This window comes from Mytilus edulis, chromosome 10 (assembly GCF_963676685.1).
Source record: "Mytilus edulis chromosome 10, xbMytEdul2.2, whole genome shotgun sequence".
NCBI lineage: Eukaryota > Metazoa > Mollusca > Bivalvia > Mytilida > Mytilidae > Mytilus > Mytilus edulis.
In genome coordinates, this window is record NC_092353.1 from 40,470,645 (window position 1) to 40,484,612 (window position 13,968).

Genomic DNA, 13,968 nt, shown 5'->3' on the forward strand with positions numbered 1-13,968 from the left:
TACAATTGTCTTCATTACTCATGATCATTACCAAAAAAAGTTATCTTATGAATCAAATTTAAGCAACTCAAGACTGGAGTACAGAAATATATGATCCCTGGACTTCTCCCAATTCAACAGTAAAACCCTGGTTAAAGTTGGGTATGTGTAGGCTGTATCACCCCGTATAACCCCTATACAAATGAAACCGGACTTTGACGCGTTCCAAGCGATAATCAGGACAATATTTAGGATGACAACAATTTGGAATGCCTCTCTAGAACTTATTTGAGTATTTATAAATATGTCAATGTGCATGCTAGTTTATTTATTCAATTACACAATTGTTGTTAGTTTTAGATATTGCATAGAACGTTTGATAAAACTGATAGATGCAAAACGCACAGACATGGTGCAATTTCATACGTTTTATGAGATAAACAATGCTGAATATCTTTTCGTGCATACACCTTTGCGTATTAATACCTTAAGCAATAACAAATAACTATGCTTTGAATTACTACATGCCTTCAAATGTTCCCTAGAACTAAGAATAATCGCAATATCATAGTAAATAAGTTTTCTCTTACTGTATTGTTCGTTCCACTAAATGTGTCGCGTTTGTTGTGCATTTTTAAAAAATCACTGTACAGTTCGTTGACAAAAAAACCGTCACAAATCACTTTCTTGTCAAGGTATTCGAGATGATGTCTGCGTCTCTGCGACCCTTTTTTCTGTATTTTATTGTAAATGTTTATCCGTTAAATTAGTCAAAATAGTTGAACTTAAATCAGCAGTCACCCAAAGCCAAAATTGCAGTGTTTAACCAGTGTACATCTGATAGGAATGTTTCTATTGAAAATTGGGACTTTCAACGTTATTCCAGATGAAATGAACAGTTAATAAATATATTCCATAGGAAATAAAGTTTCAAAAAGTATGACTTCCTTTTCACCAATATAAAAAAAATGTGAAAAAATAAAAACGAGAAAGCTAACGGTTATTTATTTATAAGTTATGGATTATTTATCAAAGAAAAAATATATGACAGATCTATATAACCTATGTTATACAAGCCATGACGTAGGACCGACACGAAAAAAATGCGGCGGGATTAAACATGTGAGCCCCAACCCTCTCCTTTTAAAGTGCAAGTCTTTGTAAGAATCAGGCAATTTAGGTAAAATTAAAACATGATTAGAAAAAACCCACCGAGCTAATCGTGCTATTTAATACTAACCATCATCCATGAAAAACATTTTGAGAGGTCCATAAATGGCCTGTTGAAAGGCAACATTTGTGTCCTAATTCAATATACCTCATTTTATCCAGTGCCAGTCCAAACTTCCATGACGTAATTCCGGAGGGCCTCCTTCCAGGACCTACATATAGTATGTGTTGCTACTTTGTGCTTATCTTGAACGTTAAGCAGCCAACAATCAGCTATTACGTACGCGTGTCATTAACAAATAAAGGGGTCCAGAAATTGTTAAGTATCAACTGTGAAACGTTTCAATTTTTTATTGATAACTAAAAGACATGATAAAAGAAACAAAGCAAATGTCTAAGGTTAGGTTGATGGTTGATGATTGATGCTTTCCTCAATTGCATAATTTACCGATGACGCCAAAGGTAACTGGGGAATATAAATATGGTCCTTTTGGTCTTTTCCGAAATAAGTCAAAATTTCAATGAAATGCACATGGGTTGGTATAGACTTCAAGGTGCTTAAAGTACCAGAATTACCAATCATGTCGATTTTGGCATCACAGTAGAAAGACAGTAATGTTCTAGGAAACTAAGCATAATCTATAAACCTTTAAAATTAAACAAACAAAAAAAAAACATAATCGAAGAAAGCAATTCAGTTAATATTAAGAAGTATCTCTTCATCTTTATGTCTTTACATTAAAGAGACTGTAATACTACTGACGGCACTAAGATACATGTTCATTGTATACGCATATTCTCTAGCCTTAATGTAACTCTATTGTAATCTATGAACCCTTGGACCCGCCTCTGAGATTCAGGCCAAAAGCCTATAATCCATTAATTGTTTTTGATTGCCGTCTACATCAAAAAGAAGATGTTGTATTGAAACAACTCTTTGCAAGAGACCAGACGACACAAAAATGAACAACTATAGGTCCCCGTACGGCCTTCAATAATGAACAAAGCCCATACCGCATAGTCAGCTAAAAAATCACACAGAAATGACAAAAATGTAAAACATTTCATAAGAGAAAACTAACAGCTTAATTTTTTCAAAAAATAGTGAACACAAAAATATATATAACCACTGATTACATGCTCCTGGCTCCAAACAGGCACATACAGAATATGGCGGGATTAAATATGTTAGCGGGCACCTAACCCACCCCTAACCGTACATTGACTGTCGTGTGGTAAACATTTTCTAAAATGCTATCAAATTAGATATTCGGACGTGTGTATCTGTATGCTTAGTCATATTTGCATCTGTCGAGTTAATGTATTTCTACCAATTCAACTTTCGTATACATAAGGATTTTTTTTTACATGTACAAAATACCTCCAAGAGTGTTTCGACAATACAACGGATATTATGGGTTGCTGTCTGCATGTATGGTGGTAAATTATTTATTTTTTAAACATGCATATTGGTTATAATCATATCAAAGCATTATTTCATACACGCAAAATTCATTGACAAACGCAATATTGTGTCAACGAAGCGTACAGTATAAAAAGGTGTAATGACAACGAAGCGTACACAACATGAAAATAAAGACACTTTAAAACGTGTATTTTTTTGTTTCTAGACACAACACAAACATACGACCTTTATAAGTTTGTTAATTTTAACTATAAAATTTTCAAAATTGTATGTTATAAAAACTTTGAGGTACAAGAAACATTAAGTTTTGAATATTTAAAAATACCAAGCACGTTTTATCATTGATATCGTCGTGCGTTATTTGATGTTTGAATATAAAAATTCCACATATTTGAAAAACCTTTTAGTAACTAATGAGTATTATGGCAATATATTGGAGCAAAATATCAAGGCCGTAACTACCCTTGAGGCAAGTGAGGCAATTGCCTCACTAAAATTTCGACACTGATCATTTATTTTTTTATACATATATATAAATATAAAAGTCATTTGTTGTTCTGTCTCAACCTTAATTTCTATAACTTGTCATCATTTCTTTTAAACTATTTTTCCTGGATATAACTCAGCATCTCAACTGGTGATGTTTCTCGATAACATTAACTTAGTGACGATAATCATCATGGATCTGTAGTAATAAAAACAGGCTCTTGCATTAAAAGGAAAAGTCACTGACGGTAAAGAAGGAATAATTCTAGGTTTTTTTTGTGAACAGAGTCTGAGTATTGCATATAACTTCATTAGAACAATCCAAAAACGATAAGTAGACAGACAAATCAAGTACTGGTCTTCGGAAGGGTGCAGTCCTGTCTGCGTATTCATTTCTCCGTTTCACCAACTTTTGACAAATCAAGTAATGGGCATCGCAAGGGGGCAGTCCTGTCTGCGTATTCATTTCACTAACTTTAATCTTTCTCTTTACAGATAAATAAAACATAAATAATATGAAACATGCATGGATTAGTTTTTATCCATGTTTCTTTAACCTTAAAAATTGAAAGAATATCCCATATTACAATTTGATATTATTGAGGAATGGTAGAACCTTTAACACAGGATTGTCTTTACTTATTCGGGACTACGGAATTTTGTTTCTTTATATTCGGGGTTTCGGAATCGGACACCCCCAACCCCTATATTTATAGATTCTGGAACTAAAATACCACCAACTATTTCCAGAAATAATTTGACATTACGGACCTACTGTCACAGTGGCGGATCCAGAACTTTTCCCAAGGAGGGGGGGGGGGGGCGCTGACTGACCTAAGGGGGGCCCCGCTCCAGTCATGCTTCAATGATTCCCTATATAATAAACCAAATTTTTCCCATGAAAAAGGAGGGCCTGGATCCGCCTATGCTACATGTAAACGTCAAAAACTCCATTCTAATTCCCCTGTACCCATATCATATATACTTACTCTATAGATATAATCATATACATGTATCTTATCTCATTATATCCCTAGTTTGTCTACTCTTTGTCAGCATAAAAGCAAGTTTAATATTTTGTAACTGCGACTGTATGATGGGCGACTGTATGATGGTGCTTACAGGAAAGCTTAATTCCCTTTTGCAAACAAAACTGTTACTACCGATGCTGATACCGAATTGCTGATGGAGAAGGAATTGGAAGGAGACATTGATCATCGTGTTGATGATAATGTTCTACCTTTAGAAACATAGACTGTCCTGAAACGACTGAAAACTTGGAAAAGGACATGCAGAAGTGGCGAGAGAGTGTGCGGTCTTGCCATGCTCCATGTTCATCGCGATAAGGATATCAGCAGACCAAATTATGATTCTGAAGCGATTTGACTGAACCGGCCATAGAAAAATTTGGCAAAGTCTACTGAATCGATGTTTGTTCTATTTTCTAGCAGCAGACTCAAATCAGTGATATTTAGATGATAATCTTACATATAAATTTAAATAAAGTTGTAAAAAAATTTGGTGTTAATAAAAGTCTAAAAATATGAAAAATTTATATAAAAAGTGTCCAAATTTAAAACATTATCAAACTCTCTAAAAATGCCTAGAATGCAGGATTTTGCACCATTCATTTCATACCCGCCAAAAAAAATTTCGCCTCGCTTCGCTCGGCTCAACTATTTTGCCTCACTAAAATAAGATGCCTAGTTACGGCCTTGAATTATATCCGAAGAATAGATATTGGATTTTCTTTAAAAGTATTCATTTCTTACTGTCTGAACTCAGTGTTACACGATCGATGTGTTCGATTCGAACGCGTCAACGTCCGGTTTCATCTGTATCGGGGTTATACTATGGCAAGCCGTCCTCGTCAAAACTATGTTTAAACCCTTTTTTCGAAAAAAATACACACTGAGATTTAAAAACCTAAAATAACACACTGAGAAATCAAAATTACACACTGAGATTTAAAAAAATAAAAAACACACACTGAGAATTCAAAATTACACACTGAGATTTTAAAAAGACACACTGAGATAAAATAAATTGAAAAACACACACTGAGAATTGTTAATTACACACTGAGATTTCAAAAATACACACTGAGATTAATATGCAAATTACTAATGAATATTCATGAGATGAATAATTCAACAGATTAATATCTTGATCTCAAGAACTCTTGTCATTATAATGAAATGCAATTCCTTCAACCAACATTCGTAATAAATTTCAAGACTAAACATCGCTCATATTCATAAGTTTGTTGCCTATTATAATTCAGATCATAACTACCAGTGTATCGGGATTTGTTTTTAACTTAAAACCGTGGGTCCCTTTTCAAAAGTCTTCCAACTGTTTCCCTGATTTCGCTAGTTAATCTTTTATATTTTTGTTACGTTTATATGCTATGATAGACACTTGAGTAAACATTTCACTGCATTCTTTTGCAGATTGTTATTTTGTAATAAGAGTAAGTGGGTATTTTTCTTGTTCTTGTATTTCTAAAGTTTTTTTTATTAATAATTTGGAACCAAATCGAAGAACTAACGAGTTCTGTCCCCTTGTTGTATTAAGCTTGTAATAGATTCAAATTAAGTATGCTAATTAGATATGTGCGCATAAAAAGTGCGCACAAATCTCAGTGTGTAATTTTAAATTCTCAGTGTGTAATTTTAAATTCTCAGTGTGTAATTTCAAATTCTCAGTGTGTGTTTTCAGTTTATTTCTTCTCAGTGTGTCTTTTTGAAATCTCAGTGTGTAATTTTCAATTCTCAGTGTGTAATTTTCAATTCTCAGTGTGCGTTTTTCATTTTTGTAATCTCAGTGCGTCTTTATGAAATCTCAGTGTGTAATTTTTAATTCTCAGTGTGTAATTTTCAATTCTCAGTGTGTAATTTTCAATTCTCAGTGTACGTTTTGAAGTTTTTAAATCTCAGTGTGCTCTGTTGTAATTCTCAGTGTGTAAATTTTTAGAAAAATGGTTTAAACATAGTTTTGACGAGAACGGCTTGCCATATTATACCGGGTGTGTATGAGATGTATACAATACACTGAATACAGCCACATCAAGTCTGAATGGGATTGTTAAAATGTCAATGACCTTTTTTGCAATCCTGCATGCATGCTAGTTGGCATACATATACCTTGCAGAACCTCTCTATTATATAAATTTGGTCTTGTCCTAAATATGAATGAAATAATTACTAGTGGATATTAAACAAGCAGCAACCTATCAATCAGTCTGGAGAAAGCTAACTGAAACCAGTACATTTATTTTTCAGATCACTGATAAATGACTTTCTACACATCAACCAACTGGTAAACATGCCTTTATTCTTCTACTTTTTCTTTACTTAAATTACATTTTCTGTCTTAATTTTTTTAATTCAGGCATCCTCCTCTTTCTATATATTCAGGTTATAATCACAAGTCTCAATTTGTCAAATAATTTTGAACTGTTAGTTCTTGTGTATCTAATATTATTATAGAGTCTTCTGTTGATTTTGAACCTCTAAACAAAAAGGAAAGAATTAAGGTAAGAGGGTGACCAGAGTTAACCAAAGTCAATATCTATGTAATGTAGCCATAGGTAACCAAATCCCAAATTGAACATGGAGATTATTTACATACAAACTAAAATAGATACTCCAAAATATAGTTTATAAATACCTACATTTATAGATCACCATTTGAATTGTCAACCCATAAGCTTTGGCATCAATACAGTTATATATTTCTACTAGATTAATGTAGTAGGATACTATACATGTTCATTTAAATTCATAGCTTCACCTCATTTTCATAGTTAAATGTTCAAAGTAAAGTTTTCGTGCTTTGGTCTGTTTTTGAGTTACCATAAGCAATATGTCAATTATATTAGGTGTATTGAATAATTGTTTGGTAAACATGTCTGTCTGGGTGGATTTATCTGACCTTGACCCCATTAAATGGATATTTAAAAATGTTGTCTATGTGATACTTGCAGTAAAACCTCTATCTTTGAGACTTTTAACATAAATCAACGGACAGTTAATAGCAGGCAAGGCATTAAAGTGTGCAATCTTGTAATTTGTATACGACTGCAAACAAAATTTTGGGATCGTTTAATCATGATAATGGTATGACGCATCGTCCGAAGACACATTTGGTTGCCGGACAATAACTTTAGTTTGTGTGAATGGATCTCTTTGAAATTTTATAAGAAGGTTCAATACCACAAAAGTAAAGTTGGGATTGATTTGGGGGATGATGGTCACAAAAGAGGGACGAAAGTTACCAGAGGGACGATCAAACTAATAAATCGAAAATAAACTGACAACGCCATGGCTAAAAATGAAAAAGACAAACAGACAAACAATAGTACACATGACACAACATAGAAAACTAAAGAATAAGCAACACGAACCCCACCAAAAACTTGGGGGTGATCTCAGGTGCTCCGGAACTGTAAGCAGATCCTGCTGCACATGTGGCACCCGTTGTGTTGCTTATGTAATAACAAATCCGGTAAATAGTTTAATTCAGTAGGTCACATTCATGAAAGGGAAGGGGATTGTAGTTACGACGTAAGGAACATATCCGATATAATTTGTGAAACGGTTATTCCATAACGGTCAACCAACTCGTGATGGCGTCTGTACAATTTACGAAGGGATGATTTCAACTTCACCGTTTGGATTTCTTGGTTTAATAGCTTCCTTGTGAGCAGCAACCCTCTATCAAGAAAATCATGATAGGAAATGCAAGCACGGGAATATCGTATTGGGAGATATATACCCTGTATGCAGGTGCTGCTGGAATGTTGCTACTTAGAAATGGAAAGTTCACAATTGGAAAGATGAAATCATCTCTTTTGTCGTAAAGTTTTGTTTTCAACCGACCCTCATTGTCTATTTCTAGATGTAAGTCAAGATATGAGGCAGACTTAACTGTATCTGTTGTAACCTTTATCTCTAGTTCGATAGGATAGGTGAGTACCACATAGTCACCAAATTGTGAATTATTTAGTGAAAGAACTATTTAGTGAAAGAACATCATCTGCATAATCATGATAATGGAAAGTAGAGTTAAAGGATATCGCTAACTTCTTATCTTTCTTCCTAAGAAGTTCCTGTATGAAGTCAGCCTCATAATAATAAAGAAACAAGTCAACAGAAGAGGGGCACAATTGGTTCCCATTGGAATGCCGACAGTCGGTTGAAATAAAACACGTCCTCCGAACGTCTATCAAGAAATCTCCCAGTAAACAATCCAACGTCGACATTACGTTGTGACAACATAATACTATCGTTGTGACAACGTAGTAAAATTACGTTGGTACAACGTAATTTTGTGAACTCCAAGGCACGTGCTGACAACCATCCACACAACGTTGGCACAACGTAATTTGTGACGTAATTTATTACCATCATAAAACGTTGTAACAACGTCACAGCACAACTATAAATGTCCCTTGTCCTCATTTAATTGATAAAATCAATGCAATTCCATTTAAGAAGTATGTAAACAGGGTCTTTATTTTTTCTTTTGACCCGTTTTAAGTTGTAAATTTTTCTATGTGGGAAAGATGGACAATTGTTTATATGTACTCTATTTCCAAACTGCCAGCTGTATATGAAATTGTCAAAAAGTTGGTTTTTATTAATCTTTGGCAGGTTTCAGTGTGAAATGTATAAATGTCTAGTTTTCCCAAAAATAGTTGTTTAAGGTTTATAAAGTCTTAAGTTTTTAACTTTTGCAATACTGAAGTACAAGAATTACACATTTCCATTTAACAAATTTGCAAATTTTCTTTCTTTTAACACATAATACTGTTCAAAAAAAGAAATTTTGTATGATGGCCAATAAGACAACCCTCTATCCTAAAATCAAATATTGATGATGTTAGCAATTATAGGTACATGTACAGCCTTCAACATGACATCTTGGTAAGTGCTTCAAATTGTGAATGTTTAGTGTTTCAGTGGCCTAGAACTCAGATTTCACTATGATGGCAGAAATTCTAGAATGAAGGTTTCACTTTGACGACGGAAAACCATTTTTAATGAATTATTCAGAAATACAACAAACTACCATATTTACCTTAATATTTACTGAAAATGCATTCAGCTGGATTCACTACACGATTACAAGCTAGGAAAATCGGCCCAAAATCTGACTGTCTAATTTATAAATATATATATTCTACACAATTCATACACACTTCTAAAAATATCCCAAATGAAGAAAATACCTGAAATTCAATTCAACTAACTATTGCTTTTTTCCTTTGACCAACTAGAGAGAGTATAAAAAAGAAGATGTGGTATGATTGCCAATGAGACAACTGTCCACAAGAGACCAAAACCTATCCAACAGTTTAGACTTCTTTTTTCTTACAATGTACATGTAGCTACATGAACCAATAAAAAAAATAATAGTTTGTTTCTGAATTTTTAATTTTTATTCCAAATTTTAGTCTTGTGTTGGTTGTATACATTGTACATGTCATTCCAAATGTTGGTTTTCTGCCCTCTAATCAGCCGGGCAATTTGCACAATTGTTTCTGCATACACGTAGTTGGTATTGGTAATGTTTTCTACTCTAGCTCAGTCAATATAGTACACTGGATATGTAGGATGGCTTGTTTCGAAGCTAAGACATTTTCACATATATGTGGTTAAATTTTCGGAATACGAAGTGCGATTTTTTTTTCACACAACAATTTCTTTGAAAATTTAAAACTTTGAATACATTAAAAAACTCCATAGTTTTTACATATTTATACTATGATCCTCTACTTTCCAGATCAACACAAATGGTAAAGCTCAGTCACTTGTTAAAAATGAAACATGTTCAATATCACTACAGAGACAATTTTTGTTTACACACAACTTTTGTGTTCCTCATTTGATGGCGCATTAGTTCCTCATTTGGAGGTGCATTAGGAATATTGACCCAGCTGGTCTTGTGTTGGTTTCAGATCTCTGAAAAAAAAATCATAAATTATAAAATACAAAAAAATAAATTGATCCCAACTTATGAATTACAGCAGTTCTTAAAAATTATCCTGTGTTTACACATAATCAATATTTTTTCTATTGCTGGTCCTATAATAAACTGCAGATTCATAATTATTTTATGTTGTTACTGAGATGTTTGTATCTTTGCCAATTATACACATTTTGATGATGTATGTTAGAAATTTAACACAATTTCAACAGTATATAATTATTCATAACTTATGATTAACCTTCGTTCTTATTTAAAAAATAAATTTGTTGTTAAATTGAACATGTGTTAATGAAATTATGTCTGTTCCAGAAAATACTATGTCCGCCCCTAAGGGACAGCCCTAAGCCCTTTTAAAAAAAAAAAGTTCCAGCACCGACAGAATTAAAAATTAATAAGAACAACACTTCCTTTGCATTTTGGTATTTCATACACAACCACCCCCAAATAAAATTTAAGAAAAGAGCTTTCCCTGGGGGAGAGGGGACATAATATTTTCTGGAGCAACCAGTGGTTATTCTACAAATAATTAATAAAGGAAGTTTGGTTTCACAATATTGTCATTTTTCAATTAATTTAAGATATATGCAAAGGATTCTACCTTAATAAATTTAGCATGTACATCGATACAACAAGACCTCATAGCATATGCCAATGAACGCAATCTATAAAATCAACAAATTATAATTTGATAAATGAAATTAATATAAGAAGAATGTGTCCATGAGCCACAAATGATCTTATCAAACTTAATTTAAAGGACATATCTAGAGAACAGTAAAGCAGATGCTCTCCAAATTCAAACTCTGCGTTTTATGATAATAAGCGTTGTGTATTGGTTGCATAACATGTGGTTTAGGCAAACGTTAGATAACAAAATCCAATGTTGAGTTCAATGTACATGTATGTACGTACAGTACAAGAGTTAAACTATATCACTCAGTTAAAGAGGACAGAAAAAGAGCTGATCAACTGATGTTTACCTTTTTAAAATCTTGGTCCAAATTCTTGAGCTGGTGCATGCTTAACTGTTACATGGTTACTGCAATGATTTCCTCAACCTCAGACACATTGGATCTGTGGATTTATATACAAGACTCTGGAAAAATAAATAAAAATACGTTCAATTATCTTTTATATTCTTCTGTCTGTTTCATATAAAAAAGAAGATGTGGTATGATTGCCAATGAGATAATTCTTTACAAGAGACCAAAATGACACAGAAATTAACATTTATAGGTAACCGTACTGCCTTCAACAATGAGCAAAGCCCATACCGCATAGCCAGCTACGAAAGGCCCGAAATGACAATGTGAAACAATTCAAACGAGAAAATTCACCGCCTTATTTATATAAAAAAAAATGTTAGTCCAACAAATCTTTAGGAGAACAAAGTGACAAATTTAAATGCATTCCAAAATTCATATGTTTTATGATTTATTACAACATGGTTTCTGATCACATATTTAGTGATTGTACATGTAGCTCGTCATTGATAAACATGTAGATTTCATATTATAAATTGTACAGCAAAAAAGATGTCCCTATGTACTGTTTTAACACCTGTAAACTGGGTTTTACCCTGAAAACAAGAAAATTTTACCCAACTTTCAAGGCTAGATCCTAGTCTAAATCATTATGACACTTTCAAGACTTGGAAGGCTGTTTTTTTATTTTTTTCTGGGACGCCTTCCTACAACGACCTAATCCTATTGCGACAACCGTGATGGCTATCTTAATTTTTTTCTGTGACGCCTATATTTTACAACATCTTTATTGGCACAATTGTCTATTTCCATGTCAGACCCAGTGATACAATGATTGATCGTTTGTTGCTCAACATCCAGTGGCAAATATTTCATGCATGTTAGCGACGACCCCCAGTGATATATGCAGCATTATCATTAATAGGCCGGGTTGGTAATATGCCAAGTTTGAAATGTGCGGAGTTTGTAATGGACCCAAATATCTAAAGTGCTGAGATGTTTAGCTTCACATTTTCTGATATTGATAACATGGATAAGACTTTTATGCTTCAATGATTATCAAAAAATAACAGAGCAGACACTTGTAGCCTTAATATATAGGGATAGTAGCTCTTGTCACAGATAGAAAACAAGTACTTGTGGCTGTGCACCCCTCCCCCTTTTTTTTTTACTTTCTACAGTTTTTACTTATTTTTAATTGCATATATCTTCAGAAACAACACAAGTTAATCACGAAATTTGATAAATGGATTCAAATAACACACATCATGGCTAAAATATCTTGTATCAGTGCAATATATTGACAGTATAAGAAAAAGTATCATATTTCAACACGATCACGTATAACCGACTTGAAAGAGGCGCCCAACACGGTAACAGCTGTTAAATCAACTCTTGTCGAATCAATCGATTGTCGAATACTGTACCTTAATGTTATTTTCATCAATCAAACTTGTTTTTATCATGGAGAACCTATTTGGTGTAATGTGCAATCATTATTTTACCTTTTTCTTTGTTCTGGAATCTGGATCAAGCTAAATTTCCACTGCCAATTCCTCACTGTTTTCAAAAATCAAGCGGCAACAGTGCGCATGCTCAGACTTTTCATAGGATGCAGCGGTAAAACCCGAGTACTGCTGAACGTTACACTAATCAAATCGTGAAAAACGATTATGAAATCCAAGTGATAAATGATGACAAAATTTTAATGATATAATAAACAATAAATATTCATATAAAATACATATATTAGAACATTAAAATTGGATTTGTAATATTTTCTTTGACATCTTGGATGCAAATTATGTCTGCGGGAAAAAAGGGGGATTTTTTTTTTTAAATCGAAAAAATCGTAAATATATTCTAGTGGAGGTGAATGATTGATATATCCAGGAATACTCATTATGACATACCCCAAAAATTCGTCCCATAAAACTAGATTTTTACAATGTATTCACTATGTTCTTATAATGTCGATACGACGTAACAAAATGTTACGTCGGATTATGACAGTTATAAGCACGTTGTCACAACGTAATAAAATGTAACGTCCTGACAAGGTACTAAATTTACGTGAATCCGACGTAATTTCATAACGTCGTCTGTACGTCTGCATCCAACGTTGGATTTTTACGTTCCCACAACGTTGGTACGACGTAAACTAACGACATGACGTTCAGACGACCATTAACCGACGTCGGGAGTACGTCGTGTGTTTACTGGGCTAGCGTCTTGATAATATCAGTTTCGGAGAATTTTTTGTTTGAATCAGAGTGATCCTAACAAAGTATGATTTATCCCTGCCTAAGACAAGATACTTGTATCTACGTTTGCCATTCTTTTTTTATGAAACAAAGCAATACCAACTCTTTCAATTTGTCTTTTGGAATGTGGAATACTTGTGTAAAGTGTAAAATGTTTTAATACTATTACAAGATGAAGGCGAGTTAGATTGTATGTACTCTAAAGAGGTTTCGTGGAGCACTTGGAAGACCCAGCAATATACCGTTGTTTGTAAGGACACTTATGTAGTTTAGGTATCCAATACAGTGATTGAAGATCCAGTTCTTCATCTTTGGTTGAAATTCTAAAGGAACATATAACAGACCTATGATTATTCAGGATTTCCTCTTTGATAAGTATTGTAAGCCACCCGAGAGCATCCTGTCCTATACTCGGTAGTTTACTTTAATAACACTTAAATACAGTGTGCGACTCATGTCGCAACTCTACATTTGTATTAAACTTCCCAAATTACTTGGCAGGTATGGTCTTCGGAATGTTTAATATGTATGTATTGAGCAATCCCTTGTATTCGAGTGTTACTGAGCTAATTTTGTTCCTAACGGCTTTCCATAGTTTTTATGTTTGAACGAGCGTCCTCCAACATCTATTGTTTTCATCAGTGTAAATTCTTGTGCTTTTTGT

General features: G+C 33.5%; 1 long non-coding RNA gene across 1 annotated transcript; it reads right to left on the reverse strand.

The window, feature by feature from the left end:
* Nucleotides 1–9,483: 9,483 nt before the first annotated feature.
* Nucleotides 9,484–12,666, reverse strand: LOC139491164 (uncharacterized). The gene is made up of 3 exons (XR_011656472.1): nucleotides 12,546–12,666; nucleotides 11,038–11,153; nucleotides 9,484–10,029 (listed from the first exon to the last, which is right to left on the reverse strand). It is a non-coding gene; the product is annotated as an uncharacterized lncRNA (long non-coding RNA).
* Between the last annotated feature and the right edge of the window lie 1,302 nt (nucleotides 12,667–13,968).